Genomic DNA, 16299 nt, shown 5'->3' with positions numbered 1-16299 from the left:
TTATTGAAATTTAAACTAGTTTGTGATTCTTAACTCTGTATGTGTACTTTCGAAAAATCTAGTGGAGTAGATATTGTCCTGTAGTTTTGCACACAGCAGATTTCTGTGTTTGCTGCATTGTCTGCAGTAAGAGATCTCCATTTTCCTTCAGTACTGATGCTCAAGTGGCCACAGACGTTTCTCCATTCCAGAGTATCCCCTGAATGCATGTAATTCTAATGTATAACCTTTTTCTGCTGTACAATTTAACTCATCTGTTAGTATGTCCTTTTTAATTCAATGTCAGCGATGCGGCTTTTGCCTGTACTGTAATTGCAGATACTAATTTGGTCTGATTGCAGACCAGCCTGTCTGTCCCTGTCCCAGTCCCAGTCCCAGTCAAATTAATTGGGTAGCACTGTCAATAACACTTGCTGCCTTAATGCTGAAAGCTACACTCAGTGGCCACTTTATTAGGAACACCTGGTCATTTATGCAAACGTCAAATCAGCCAATCATGAGGCAGCAGCTCCATGCATGAAAGCACTCAGGCACAGCCAAGAGGTTCATTTGTTGTTCAGACCAAGCATCAGAATGGAGAAGAAATGTGACGTAAGTGACTTTGACTCTGGAATGATTGTTGGTGCTAGACAGGGTAGTTTTCACAATCTTAGAAACTGCTGATCTCTGGGATGCACAGAGAATGCGAGAAACAAAAGACATCCAGTGAGTGGCTGTTCAGTGGGTGAAAATGCCTTGTTAGTGAGAGGTTGGGGGGAATGGCCAGACTGGTTCAAGCTAGGAGGCAACAGGAACTTAAATAACCAGGCGTTACCACAGAGGCAAACAGAAGAACACCTCTGAACACACATGTTGAACCTTGAACTAGATGGGCTACAGCAACAAAAGACCACAAACATACACTCAGTGGCCACTTCATTAGATACAAGGAGGTACCTGATAAAGTAGCTACAAAGAGTGGGGGAGCTGTTGAGCTGGGCTGAGTCATTTCAAGGGCTCTGTCGCGGAAATGGTTGTTGCCTGTATTTTGTATGGCTCAGATGTTTTAGTCCATGGAGAATGTCAACTAGCAACTGATGCTCGGGAGCACCTTGCCCTCTTCTTTTTCTGAGGATTTGCGGGTGCCTGATGGGGGCCAATGTGGGGACCACAGCCGCCTCTTCCTTAGAGTGGAGAGGCTCAGTACTTGATGGGTGGGTGGGTGGGTGGATAATCGATGAAGTGTCACACAGAGCTTGTGGGTGTACACTAATGGCTCAAGGTTCTCAATAATGCCCCAGAATCCTCCTCCTTCACTCTGAGCAGTCATGGACTGACAAATCCCAAGGATCAGCGGGGACATTGCCGTTTTTAAGGAAACTGAGCACCTCTGTCATCTGCTTTTGCTATGTCTGCCAGGTAATTTCGTTGGATAACAGAATGGCTGTTTTGAGAGGCAGTGTCGGGCATACTAATCCTGGGTGTAATGTGAGCATCAGATCCAGATTTGTTTAGTTATCACACATCCACCCAAAGACACAGAGGTGTACCGTTTGCATTAACAGATGTGCTGGGGGCAGCCCACAAGTGTTGTCACACATTCTGGCGTCAACACAGCATGGCACCATGTTCAGCAGAGCAACCCGAGCATCATCAACAACAATAACAGGAAAGCAAGCCTCTTTCCCACCCTCTCACACGGTTTAACTTGACATTGTGATCCAGAGAGCCTGGTCCTGGTCCTGTGCCGTACTCTTCTGTGTTCCATGTTCATTGCCTCCACTTTGGCAGCAGGAATCTCACTTGCCACTCTGAGCGCATGTCTGAATGTTGTCCAGATCTTGCTGTGTGCAGGTACGGGGGCTTCAAGTGTTCAGGACCACTGACTGGAGCTGAAGATGGTAAAATCATGAGTGAGCACCTCCTTTTGGCTTTCTGAAAGGTCACTGAAGAAGTAGTTGAAGATGTGTTGGTTATTAATGTAAATGACACATTGTACTGTCTGCTTTGATGTACACGTGATAAAGAAACTTGAATCTTGAGCATCTTTCATTTCCATACTTCATTAAACTCACGTTGGTCAATTTTGCTTTGAAATACTGTGAGTAAATAAAAGTTTTTTCTACAAACCTTCTGTGGAAGATGATAGCAATATCAAAGTTCAAAGTAAATTTATTATCAAAGTATGTATATTTCACCACATACTACCCTGAGATTCATTTTTTTTATGGGCATTCACAGTAGAACAAAGAAATACAACAGAATCAATAAAAGCAACCAATGTGGAGAGAGAAGACAGACTGCAAATGCAAATAGATATATAACTGAGAGCATGAATTGTTCAGTCATTGAAAGTGAGTCCGTACTTTGTGAAATCAGTTCAATGATGAGGTGAGTGAAGTTATCCACCCTGGTTCAGGAACTTGATGGTTGAAGTTTAATAACTGTTCCTGGACCCAGTGGTATATAAAATTAATATTTTTTTGTTATTTAGAGAAGTAGTGAGGAACAAGTTCTTCGGCCAACAAGCCATACCACCCAGCAACCCACCTAGTGAACCCTAGCCTAATCACAAGACAATTTACAATGGCCAATTAGCCTACTAACTGGAATGAGGGAGGACACACACCTGCTCACAGGAAAGATGTATAAAGATCTTACAGACTGCGTCGGAAATGAAGCTGTAATAGCGTCGTGCTAACCACTCCTCTACTGCGGCACACATTAATATCTTAATGTGGTTGAATAAGCCGCTGCTGCTTATTGCAATGGAGGGTCACCTTCCAAAAGACAGCAGAAAATCTGGCAACAGACAGTAACACTCACAAATTTTGAATGTCCTCTTTTTGTTGTTTTATTCTTGTTTTGGTAATATTATTAGTCAGTGATTCTTTGATACTTCTTGGAGCTTGGTCCCCCTCTTCACCCTTACCTAATTTAAAGATTGTCCTGTTTAGCTGTGAGATGGCCCAGTTACGCCATGCCCGGTGGTAAATCTTTATGTCCCAGATTTCATTTGCTAGGAGTTTTTTTTTGTAACTGCAAAATTTATGTTGCTGTGTAAGACAGGGTACATATAAGGCAGGTTTCATTGTTAATAGCAGGCACTGTCAAGAGTCTGCACAAGAACTGACAGTACACATGAAAGAAAACTAACTGAGAGACATAGACCTCACTATACGGTTTTTGATGATGCATCCCAAGTCTTTGAGTGGCTGATGACTTATCACTGTAAATCTTTCAAGGATGGTTCTAGAAATGAAAAGGCAGGAGTTCGGAGATGAGGGACAGGATGCAGTTACATAAAGTTAAATAAGCTTATAAGTTGAGGCCTTCTGTCTCTCATCAGATTTCTAACTTCAGCTGTAAGCTACATGTCACCTCTTTCAGGGAAGCATGTCGATCTTGAGCCTGGAGTGAAAGGCATTGTTTGTGTTAACAATCAACACAGTCCGAGGATGTGCTGGGGTTCGCCTGCCAGTATCACCACACTTCCAACGACAACATGGCATGCCCCGACTTACTATCCCTAACTAACTCATACGTCCTCATAATGTGGGAGGAAGCAGGACCACCGTGAGGAAACTTGTGGTCATATGAGAATGGTTAGTAGGCAAATCTGCCAGAAATTTTGTAGATAAACTCCCCAACTCACATTTATTCCTTGTGGCACAGTCTGTTTATTGTTATCCAGGCATCTTGCAGAGGCTAGTGTTTAATCTGGCCTTGGGCTTGCTGCTATTTTATAGAAGTCACAAAGTCATAGAGCATTACAGTACCAAGACAGGCCCTTTGGCCCATCTAGTCCATGCTGAACCATCAACTGGCACCTGGATCATGGCCCTCCATACCCGTCCCATCCTTGTGTCAATCTAAATTTCCCTTAAATATTGAAATTGAACCCACATCCTCGACTTCTGCTGGCAGCTCATTCCACACTCTCACCACCCTCTGAGTGAATACATTGCTCCTCATGTTCCCCTTAAACACTTTTGTTTTCACCCTTAAACCATGACCTCTACTTCAAGTATCACTCAACCTCAGTGGAAAAAGCCTGCTTTACATCTATCATATCTAAACCCCTCATAATGTTCTACACCTCCATCAAATCTCCCCACATTCTCCTACAGTCTAGGGAATGAAGTCCTAAGCTGTTCAACCTTTCCCTATAACCCAGGTTCTCAAGTCCCGGCAACATCCTTGTAAATTTTCTCTGTGGTCTTTCAATCTTATCAATATCTTTCCTGTACATTCTGTGCTGACAGAAATCATGAAGGAGATTTTGTTGCCAGTCCTAACTGACTGAGCTCTACAAGTGAGGAAATCAAGGATCCAATTGATGCCAAGGTCTTGGAGCTTATTGATTAGTTTTGAGGGGATGACGGTATTGAATGCTGAGCTGTGGTCAATAAAGAGCATCCTTGTGTATGTATCTTTGCTGTCCAGATGTTTCAGAGTTGAGTGAAGAGCCAATGAGCTGGCATCTGCTGTGGACCTGCTGCTCTGGTAGGCAAATTGGAGCAGATCCAAGTTGCTTCTCAAGCAGGAGTTGAAATATTTCATCACCATCTCTGAATTATATTCACATTTACAGATGTGCAGGTATCGAATTCTCACTGCCATCTATGTTAAAGGACCTCAAAGTTCCAATATTAGTCATAAAATTATTATGACCACTGCTCCTAACCTCAAGTCCAAATGATGGACACCGGCTCCGGTCTTCAAATTGTTTGAGAGAAACTGTCTCTTCACTGCAGTATGTTGCATTGGAGCTCAATTAACAAGAGACTAGCCTCTGTGCGAAGAGCCCTGAGAAACATGTTGGATGGGGAATGGTTTGTAACACTGGGGTGGGGGGAGGCTGAATGGGTATTCTGCATGACCTAGACAATTGGCAGAGTAGGATGTGGTATAGTTTGCAAATGGTTCTTCACAGAAGGCCTAAGAAGAGGCGGAGGGTCATACATAGAACATTACAACACAGTAAAGGCCTTTGTTGTGCCAATATTTTAACCTACTCTAAGATCAACTTAACCCTTTCCTCCTACATAGCCCTCCATTTTTCAATCATCCATGTATCTTTCTAAGAGTTTCTTAAGTGCCCCTAATGTATTTGCCTCTTCCAATGCCACCCCTGCCAATCCGTTGCATGCACTCACCATTCTCTGTATAAATCCTTAGCTTTATTAACCCCCATACATTTTCCTCCAAGCACCTTAAAACGATGACCCCTCATTTTAGCAACTTTCACCCTAAGAAAAGGTCTCTGGCTATCCTCTCAATCTGTGCCTCTTATCATCTTGTACACTTCTATCAAGTCACATCTCATCCTCCTTCACTCCAAAGATAAAAACCATAGCTCACTCAACCTATACTCATAAGACAGGCCCTCTAATCCAGGCAGCATTCTGATAAATCCCCACTTCACCATCCCTAAAGAAACCACATCCTTTCCATAATGAGGCAACCAGAACTGAATACATTAGTTCAAGTTTGGACAAACAAGGGTTTTACTAAGTTATAGCATTACGGCATTGTTCTTGAACCTAACTAATGAAGGCCTACACACCATACACCTTCTTAACAACCCTATTAACTTGAGTGGCAACTTTGAGAGATCGATGGACATGAATCCCAAGATCCCTCTGTTCCTCCAAACTGCTAAGAATCCTGCCATTAAGCTTGTAATTTGTCTTGAATTCGACTTTCCGAAGTGAATCACTTCACACTTTTCCAGGTTGAACTCTGCGTGCAATTTTTCAGCCCAGCTCTGAATTCTGCCAATGTTTTGTTGCAACCTACTACAACCTTCTACACTGTCCACAACTCCACCAACCTTCATGTCATCTGCAAACTTAGTAACCCACTCTTCTAAATCATTTAGAAATATCACATAGAGCAGGAGTTCCAGAACTGATCCCCATGGAACACCGCTGGTCACTGTTCTCCAGGCCGAATACGCTCCATCTACAACCATCCTCTGCCTTCTGTGGGCAATCCAATTCTGAACCCACACAACCATGTTTCCCTGGATCCTATGCCTCCTGACTTCCTGAATGATTCTTATCAAACGTCCCACTGAATTCCAGATACACCCATCCACTGCTCTACCTTTATCAATGGGCTTTGTTACATCTTCAAAGAATTCAATCAGGTTTGTGAGGCAACACAGAAACAGGCCCTTCAGCCCATTGAGTCCTTGTTGACCTTCAACTACCCATTGACACCAATGCTTTTATTGTCCCCAGATTCTCATCCACTTCCTTCAGATTCTACCATTACCTACACATTAGGGGCAATTTATAGTGGATAATTAACCTACCAACCTCCACATCTTTGGAATATGGGTGGAAGTCAGAAGAAACCCTGCAGTCACAGAGACAACATGCAAACTCCACACTGACAGATGACAATGTCAGCATTGGAATTACAATTCCAGTTGAATCAGCACTTCTGACACAACTTACCATTAGTTCCATTTAAGGGTACAACGTGGTCCGGTCTGTGAAGTCCACATACTGGTTCATGGTCCGGTCCATGGACTCCAAACTCCGGGTCTTCCGGCTGTCCCTTGTTTCAGTCGGGCTTAATCACAGGCACCTGATTCTCATATTGGGGCTGGAATATAAGTGGCCCTGGGTTCAAGTGTGGTTGCTGATTTGTCTTTGGGGGGGGGGGGGGTGGGTGTGGGTGTGGGTGTGGGTGTGGGTGTGGGTGGGTGTGTGTGTGTTTATATATATAAAAAAAAAAGTGGAAGAAGTCAGGCTGTCCTTGCTGTTACCCTGAGGCTGGACTGTTCCCTTCCTTCCCTCTGAGGCCTGGCCTGGAGCCTTGCCTGCAACCCATGCCTGTGTCCTTGCTGGTATTGCCATCAAGTTCAGCTGCTGGAGTGAGACTGGAGCCTTGCCATGCCAACAGAAGGAACTATATATTGTTGAGCTTGGAACTGTCTCTTTGTGTCCCTGTGTTTGGTGTCTATGTATGAGTCCTGGCCCTATGTCCTGTCCCCAAGGAGGGGTCCTGACTCTGTGTTCTGTGTTCCAGTGCTCCAGTCCAAGGCTCTGAGGAGGTTCCAGTCCATGTCCAAGGCTCTGAGGAGGTTCCAGTCTGTATCCAAGTCACAGCCTAGGCCCTCAGTCCTGGTCCTGTCTTGGGCTAGTGTCTGTTCAGCTTTGCCTCTCCCTGTTTCTGCTTTGCTCTCTTTTGACCTCTTCTGTGTTCCTGCTCTATCTCAATCAAGACCAAATCTGAGCTTCATGTTCTTATCCAGCTCTGGAGTCCTGCATCCTGCCTCCATGTCCAGTCCTGTTGCCCTGCCATGTCCAGTCCTTGGCTGGATCTGGAGTCCGAGCCTGAGTCAAGACCCAGGTTCTGGGTCCCTGTCCAGACTCTGGCTCGGAGTCCTTGTCCAGGTTCCTAGTTCCTTGTCCAGGTCCCACTTTCCTACTCTAGTCCTAGCCCATGTCCTGTCTCCTAGTCTTGTCCAGGGCCTGTGGCTTGTCCAGTGTCGTTTCTTCCCCACTTCCCTTGCTTTCTTGACACACCTAGTCCTCTCCCTAGTACTTCAGTGTCTGTTTCTCGCATTTGGGTCCATTCCCAATGCCCACTGTATGACAAATACACAAAATGCTAGAAGAGTTCACAAGTCCAGCATTTTGTGTTTTGCTCTGGATTTCTAGTATCTGCAGAATCTCTTGCACTAAGACCATACAACATAGGAGTAGATTTGTCATTTGGCCCATCGTGTGCTCCACCATTCCTTCATGGCTGATATGTTATCCCTCTCAATCCCAGTCTCCTGCCTTCTCCCCTTAATTTCTGACACCCTTATTAATCAAGAACCTATCAATCTCCACTTTAAATTTAGCCAATGGCTTGGCCTTCACAGCCATCTGCGGCAATGAATTCACCACCACCTGGCTATAGAAATTCCTTCTCATCTCTGTTCTGAAAGGACATTTTTGTATTCTGTTGTCTCCATATCCACTCTGCCTAGGCCTTTCAATACTTGATAGGTTTCAATTAGATGCTCCCCTCATCCAGTATGTACAGGCCCAGAGCCATCACATGCTCCTCGCACATCAACCTTTTCACTCCTGGGATCATTCTCATGAGCCTCCTCTGCACCCTCTCATTTCTTAGAGAAGGGGCTCTGAGCTGCCCATCATATTCCAAATGTGGTCTGACCAATGGATTGCATCCTTGCTTTTGTATTCTCATCCATTATTTCAATTTGAGGAAACAACAATTCTGCTAAGGATTTTCTGTTTAAGTGCTTGCTTAGCTTTTCGCATCAATTGGCTTTTCATTCATAAAGGACCTTTTCAGTACTCATTGAGGAAGTGCTTCTTGGCTCCCCTCCATTTTAGGGAACTTGTGCTCCATATCATTATTTTTTTTGGAGATCAGTGCCCTTTTCCCTGTGCTTGAGTAGAGCACAGAAAATCCGTTTCTGTGTTCACACTTTCAGACGTCCTTCTTGACGATGAGTTTAAAATAAAAGATGCCCATTCTTGGAGATGCCCTCCAGCACACATGTACACCCAGTCTGAATGCCCAGTTGCACCTCCACTGCCTCCTCCCCAACTCACTCCGTATTCTCATCCTGCGCTGGTCACTTTCATCTTTTACTGCTGCTGTTTCCCATATTTCTACTTCTGCTCATTTTATTCGAATAGTCCCAGAAACATTATACTGTCTTACATAAACATGCACCTTGCACTTTATGTCAGTCTTCAGGCTTTGTCACTCATTGATGTGCTAATGTTAATTTTTGACCATATGTGCTGGATCATAACTGTATATGCTGAGTCACAAAATGTACATGTACCTTGGCCTCTGAGAAACAATGCTTTGTTTAGTTGTATTTATGCATATGGTTGAATTACACTAAACTTGAACTTGAAATTCTTTTGCTTCTTAAAATTGGAATACTTCAGCCTTGCAAATTATTGTTCTGAAAGCCATTGGTCCACAAAAGGGAAAGTAATGTGTTCTGGGTTACCTGTGTCTGTCTCTGCTTTTTTCCCCTGTATATTTTATTCACTTTTGGGATCCTGGCATCGCTGACGAGGCTAGGATTTTACTGCCCATTCGTAGGCACCCTGAAGAAGAAACTGGTGAACTACCTTCTGAACTACTGCAGCTTTCCACCAAAATCGGGTAGGAGTGGAACTAGAGGTCACGGCGAAAGGTGAAATGAACAGGAGCATGAGGGGGAACTTCTTCACTCAGAGGGTGATGATAGTGTAGAACGAGCTGCCAGTGGAGCTGGTGGATGCAGGTTTGATTTCAACACTTAAGAAAAGTTTGGATAACTACATGGATAGGAGGGAAATCCCCAAAGCTACAGATGCACCAACAGAAACTCCGAAGACCTCGTCTCTGGGAGACGAAGGGCCTTTGAAGATGGACTACATCTGGGGACAACTTGAAAGACTGGCCCAGGACAGAGGACTCTGGCGAGCTGCTGTTGGTGGCCTGTGCCCCAGTAGAACTGATGAGCTTGAGGAAGAAGAATACAAGAAATGCTCAATTGAAAAGCGAAGTTTCTTTCAGGCTATAACATGCATTAAAAATGCATTGTGAAGCAGAGCTACATTTGGTTGGGGGGGGGGGGGGGCTGCACCGCAATCATTCCAGGTTGCAACGGAATGACTGATTGTTATGAGTTTGCTTGTTTTCCTGTCCATGGTCCATTTGTAATCACATATTCTGGCTTCTGTATTGCAGAAATGGCATCAAATAAGAGTTGTTGTCCACTTGACATCTCTGCTGCCTGTCCAGCATCACTTATGAACAGGTTGATCCCACTTACGTGCAACTCAAAATCACACTGCATACAAAATGCATTAGGAAGTGGTGATGCGTATTGCACTCAATTTCACAGCATTATTCAACTGCAATGTGTGTAAGTGATCAACTTCAAACCTTTTCTAGATAATTTATTATGTTTCATCAAGTCTGGTTACTTCACATCTTCACCTTAAAACATAAAGGAAAGATAACTTACAATTATTTTAATACACTTCATGGCCACTTTTTACCAGGTACACTGGTATGCCCGTTCATTAATGCAATTTTCTAATCAGTTAATCATGTGGCAGCAACTCAATGTATAAAAGCATGCAGACACAGTCAAGAGGTTTGGTTGTTGTCCAGACCAAACATCAGAATGGGGAAGAAATGTGATCTAATTGACTTTGACTGTTCAATGATTGTTGGTGCCAGATGGAGTGGTTTGAGTATTTCAGAAATTGCTTTTCTCCTGGGATTTTCACACACAACAGTCTCTGGAGTTTGCAAAGAACGGCGTGAGAAACCAAAAACACCCAGTGAGCAGTCGTTCAGTGGGCAAAAATGCCTTAATGATGAGTGGTCAGAAGTTAATGGCCAGACTGGGTCAGGCTGACTGGAAGGTGCCAATAACTCAAATAACCACGTTATAACAGTGATGTGTAAGAGCACCTCTGAACTCGCGACAAGTCGAACCTTGAAGTGGATGGGCTACAGCAACAGAAGACCATGAACATACACTCAGTGGCCACTTTATTAGGTAGAGGAGGTACCTAAAGTTTCCACTAAGTGTATGTTTCAAATGTGACAAGAGACAATTTTATTTATAGCAAATTTACAAAGCTGCTAATACTATATTTGGAATACAATTAGTGAATTCTTCATTGTATGCTCATGTTGCAATAATAAGACTTGACTGAATAATTTAGACTCATTGGACTGTGTTAATTTAATCATTCCCTTGGGGGTAACTACAAGGATCTTAGTATTTTGCACTTCATTGCTTTCTTCCTGTTCAGAACTAATTACTCTGAGAACAAGTTATACTGATTTAGATTACATAATATTGCAAATCCTACGTGGAAAATAATGGACCAGCTAATCATAACATTTACGTAATCTGTTAAGACCATTGCTACCACAACCCAGATTAAAAAGAAAATTTTTCATGGTTTTTCATGGTATTCATGGTTTTTCAACAACTAAAATGAAACAGAATAATATGCTAAGTACCAGTAATCAATTGTTTTTAATTATTCTTGTTTGAGACTAACTCATTTTACAGATAATAACTTGAGATTTTGTATGAAGCTATATGAGACACAGCTTGAGGGATGTGTATAGTATCCATAAGACAATAAAGATTTTGAACCTGCATTATGACAGCTCTCCAAGATATAATTGGAGACATAAAAGACAGCAGATGCTAGAAATCTGACTCTGATGAGTGGTCTTGCTTGAAATGTTGACTGTTCATTTCTTTTCATAGGTGCTGCCTGACCTTAAGAACATTTTCAAAGAAAAAGATGAGCTTTATTTGTCACATGTACATTGAAACAGACAACGCATTGTGTAGTTAATATTTCAGCAGTAATTGAACAATATTGCAAATATATTGTTCGATTAAGCATTCTTGTTTATTTAAACAATTCATTGAGTTATATGTAAAAATAAGTGAATTGCATCTGTCATGGCAGTACCATGTCATACATGCTCAACTCTTTCAAAGTAAAAACAAAGAATTGCATCTCTCGGCTCCCCGTTTTCCTTTCAATTCATTTTGTGTTTTGGAGTACGAAACACAACAGTGATGACAATGCATTTTTTAAAACAAGCCCGAGACATCTATCTACCAGTTGCAGCACAGCGAGATGTTTAAGTTGGGGAAAAAAACACAACAAGAAATGGCGATGTTAAAATAAAAAGCACAGCATAGTATTTTTTTCAGAGCAGCACATTTTCTTTGCAAAAGCAAAGATAATCAAGTTTTTTTTTAAAGTCAGAAAATGAAAGAATTCATATTCATGAACAGTGAGTACTAGGTGATATTGATAGTTAAAATAAGCAGAAATTGCTGGCTGCTTCAGAACGATTGACATGTTTGATTATTCAATGGATAACTGGTTAATATATACTGATCTAATTTAGCACTATTTTAAAGCAAATGAAATGGCTAATGAAAAGCGAGTGCCATTTTGCTGATTACATTGAGTTTAAGGGCAAGTTTGCTTAGGAATTTAACTGCTTCAACTAAACTAGCTGAAATGAGTTTTGCTGATATCATGAAAGTAATGTGGGAACGTTTAGAATCAAAACCATTGTTGATTGCAGAATGCTATATACTTTTCATAAGTGAAATCAAAAGGAAGGGAAGTCCATTTCAGTGTATGTGACTGAATTGAAGAGATTACCTGAGAATTGTCATTTAGGCAATGGGCCTAGTTTGTAGAATCTTACAAGAAAACATTCAAAAGTGGCTCTTATCTGAAGCACAACTTACAGCTATTTCTACTGCTCTTAAATGTATCAATGAAAATAGCAGGCAGACATAATTGAGTTGCAGTCAGTAATGAAAATGAGTGAACAAAATTGCAGCATCTAAACAGAAACCAGCCTGTCCGAACAAATTGCGTTACTGTTGTGGCATACAAAAGACCAATGCAGATTTAAAGGCAAAACTTGCAGAAAATGCAACAAAGTAAGACAGATATAAAGAGCATGTCAGGAAGGCAAAAATAAATGGGCTGCATAGGGAAGCGAAAGAGATAAAATTTCAAGTTCCAGTTTCAAAAAGAGCGCTATTCTGCATGTTTTTGATGGAAGCTCTGATAATGATGAATGTGACAGGACTGGGCAGCCTTGGGATTTACAAAGTGAAAAATAAGTATATAGATTACACCATAAGTGAACTGCAAATTAATTAAAATAGAATTGAATCCTGGTTCAGCTGTTTAATTCCATAAATTGAGTTTGAACAGCATTTCAAAGATACTGAACTGAAGCCTGCAGATATCCAACTAAGAACTTACACTGGGGACAAGATAATTCCTGTGGGAGCAACATACATAACAGTGAAAAACAACAACCAACATGCCACATTGAGATTCTATGTGGTAAAAACAAAAGGCCCAGCATTGTGGGGGCATACTTGACTGAGGCTACAACAACTTGATTGGACATCCACACCCAATTTGCATGCCATATCCCCTGCAACGGAGTTAACTGAAAGCGGATTAGGAAACGTACAGGACAATGCCACATTTTCTCAATGTTGTACACTGTGAACTGTTGCCCAACAGAGGGCAAACATTTGTGGGTGCCTGCCTCTGGTTGGAAAGCATACTGGACCAAGGAAGGACCATGCTGCTCAGAGGAATCGTGAAAGTGATTAAAGCAGTGATTCGGCCATAACAGATTTTGTCGGCAACATATCCAATAAAGCTTCTGATATATCATTCAGGCAGTTATTTGCGTAATATGGCTTGGTTTTAAGCTGGAAGAGAGTTCAAGGTAATTCAGGAAAAGTTGCAAGCATTCAGGTTTTGTGAGAATAAAGAACCAGAATCTATTCTGCATGCATTAAGGTTATTACATGAACTGGGAGACAAAAAAGTTTCTTGTAAAAGTAGATGCAAAGACCAAACCCAGAAGGATGAATGGAAGGCCAAAAGGAAAGGAGTCAATGGAGATATGAAATCAGAGGATTCATCAGATGATGTTATGGATAAAGAAACCAAGAGGGGAGATCAGATTGTAAAGGGAACAATAGAAGCATTAATTAGAGTATACTCCAGTAAACTAAATGCACCTTTCCAAGATCAAGATGCACATCCTAGAAAGATGAAAAAGGAAAATAAAAGAGGATGATGACAAAAGTGCTATGGAAATGAAAGAGGATAAATGAGACTGAATTTCTTGAGAAATTAGCACACTCAGAGATACTCACAAGAGGTTAGGAGAAGAAAAATGAAGATGAGAAAAAGAAAAGTTGAATAAGAGAAGAGATAGAGAGTAAGAACATGATCGAGAACCTGTCCCAGAACCTGAGATTGTTTTCACATCCACATGTCTAACCTGCCAAGCAGAGGGACCTCTCTTGCCAGGCAAAATGTTATCCCACGAGAGTAAGAAATCCTCCACAGTGATTAAATCTTTAGGCCTGAATGGAGCAATTTAAAATTTACTATGCTGTGGCTGTCTCTATAGTAGTTGTGGCATTACCTTTTGAAGATGTCCTCTATGTTGAGGAGGCTAGTGCCCATGATGGAGCTGGTTGAGTTTACAACGCTTTTCAGCTTTTTCCCCATCATGTGCTTTGTGCCCCCCCCCCCATACTACATGCTGATGTAACCTATCAGAATGTTCTCCGCAGTACATCTGTAGAAATTTGCTGGAGACTTTGGTTTGAAACCAAATTTCCTCAAATTTCTTATTTAGTATAGCCGTTGGTGTGCCTTCTTTATAATTGTATCAGTGTTTTGGGCCCAGGACAAATCTTCAGAGATGTTGACACCCAGAAACTTGAAATTACTCACCCTTTCCATTGCTGGCCCCTTCATGAGATTGGATGTGTGTTCTCTCAACTTCTCCTTCCTGAAGTCCACCATCAATCCTTGGTCTTACTGGCATGAGTTATTGTTGCAACACCACTCAACCAGCTGATCATCACCATCTGTGATTGTGCTGACAACAACAGTGTCATTGACAAGCTTATAGATGGCATGTCTGCTGTACCTAGCTACACAGTCATTGGTGTAGAGACAGTAGAGCAGAGGGCAAAACATATAGCCTTGAGGTGCACGTGTTGATTGTCAGTGAGGAAGAGATGTTATTTAGAATCCATAGTCTTTTTCTGTCCAATGGCTCTAAAGTGCCTCACTGTTTACTCTTCTGGTCCATAAAGAGACTGAAGAATAACAGGTCTGTGATAGCCTTGGGTTGGCTTCAGCTTCTTAGAGGGATAAGGGTGTCCAGCCAAATAAGATTGAACACCAATACCATGATAGGCTAGCAGTTAGCACAAAGCTATTACAACTCAGAGTGTTCTAGATATTGGAGTTCAATTCCAGTGCCATCTGTAAGGAGTTTGTACATTCACCCCATGAGTGCTTGAATTTCCTCCAGGTGCTCTGATTTCCTCCCACTGTCCAAAGATGGACCAGTTAGTAGAGTAATTGTTCATTGTAAATTGTCCTGTAGTTAAATAGTGGGTTTCTGGGCAGTGCGGCCAAGATGGGGTCCAGCCCAAAACACCAACTCTTTATTCCTTTCCATAGATGCTGCCTGACATGTACTCTGGATTTCCAGCGTTGGCATAATCTCCTGTGTTTTATGGGGAGTGAATCTGATCCCTAAACATGGGGTTCAGAAGTAAACTTCTAAGTTTAAAAAAAAACCCAACAAAGTTGGACCACTAACTGCAAAATAATGGCGAACGCATGTAGTCTGCAAAAAGGACTATTGCTGTCCCAACCCAGATTAAAAAGAAAACAGATTTAGAGATCCATGTTCTTTTTCAACTGAAATGAAACAAAATAATATGCAAAGTAATCAAAGGCAACACAAGTGAATCTGCAGATGCTGGAAATAAATAAAAACACAAAATGCTGGCAGAACTCAGCAGGCCAAACAGCATCTATGGGGGGAGGTAGTGACTACATTTCGGGCTGAAACCCTTCATCAGCAAACCCTCCTGATGAAGGGTTTCGGCCCGAAATGTCGTCACTATCTCCTAATGAAGGGTTTCGGCCTGAAACGTCGTCACTACCTCTTCCCATAGATGCTGTCTGGCCTGCTGAGTTCTGCCAGCATTTTGTGTTTTTATGCAAAGTAATCAACTGTTCTTTAATCTTTCTTGGTGAAGCTAACTCATTTTACTGACAATAATCTGTTCAGATTTTGTATGACAGTAATGCCATATAAATTGTTACCAGACTGGTCACTTAAGTAGCATGTCCAACATTGAGGCATAGAGTTACACAAAATAAGAACAAAGATTCTTTGCTAAGCAGGTCTGTTCCCTTCTTAAGAAACGGATGCAAAAAGAAGCTATTTGGATCCTTTGCATTCTCTCCAATCCAATAAGATCATGGCTTATCTTTCACCAATGTGTACCTTTTCTGCATAAACACCCCACATCCCTGGATATTCCTGAATATTCTGAAATCCATCAATCTCACTTCTGAATATGTTCTTTGAATGACTGCCGTTTGCTCTCTTGGTTAGAGAAGTCTTACGCTCCATAGAGAACTATTCCTTGCACTCCAAGAGAAACAGTTTCTTTTCTTAAGATGCCCTGAATGGCTCTCCCCTTATCTTGAGTTTATGATCTCTACTTCAAAGCCCAACAGCTTAGAGAGATGTTATCCTTCCTTTTGCTCTGTTTTAGAAATATTGCCTGTTTCATTAGGTCACCTCATGCCTCTGAGTATTAGATTAATCATTTCTCAAAGGACAATTCTTAAAGGTTATACAGGTGTCCCCTGCTTATACGCCACTATGCTTTTCCGAAAGACTTACATTAGT

This window comes from Hypanus sabinus, chromosome 1, assembly GCF_030144855.1.
Source record: "Hypanus sabinus isolate sHypSab1 chromosome 1, sHypSab1.hap1, whole genome shotgun sequence".
In the NCBI taxonomy this organism is placed as follows: Eukaryota; Metazoa; Chordata; class Chondrichthyes; order Myliobatiformes; family Dasyatidae; genus Hypanus; species Hypanus sabinus.
The sequence above is the reverse complement of the archived record's forward strand: the minus strand, read 5'-3'. Positions refer to the sequence as shown.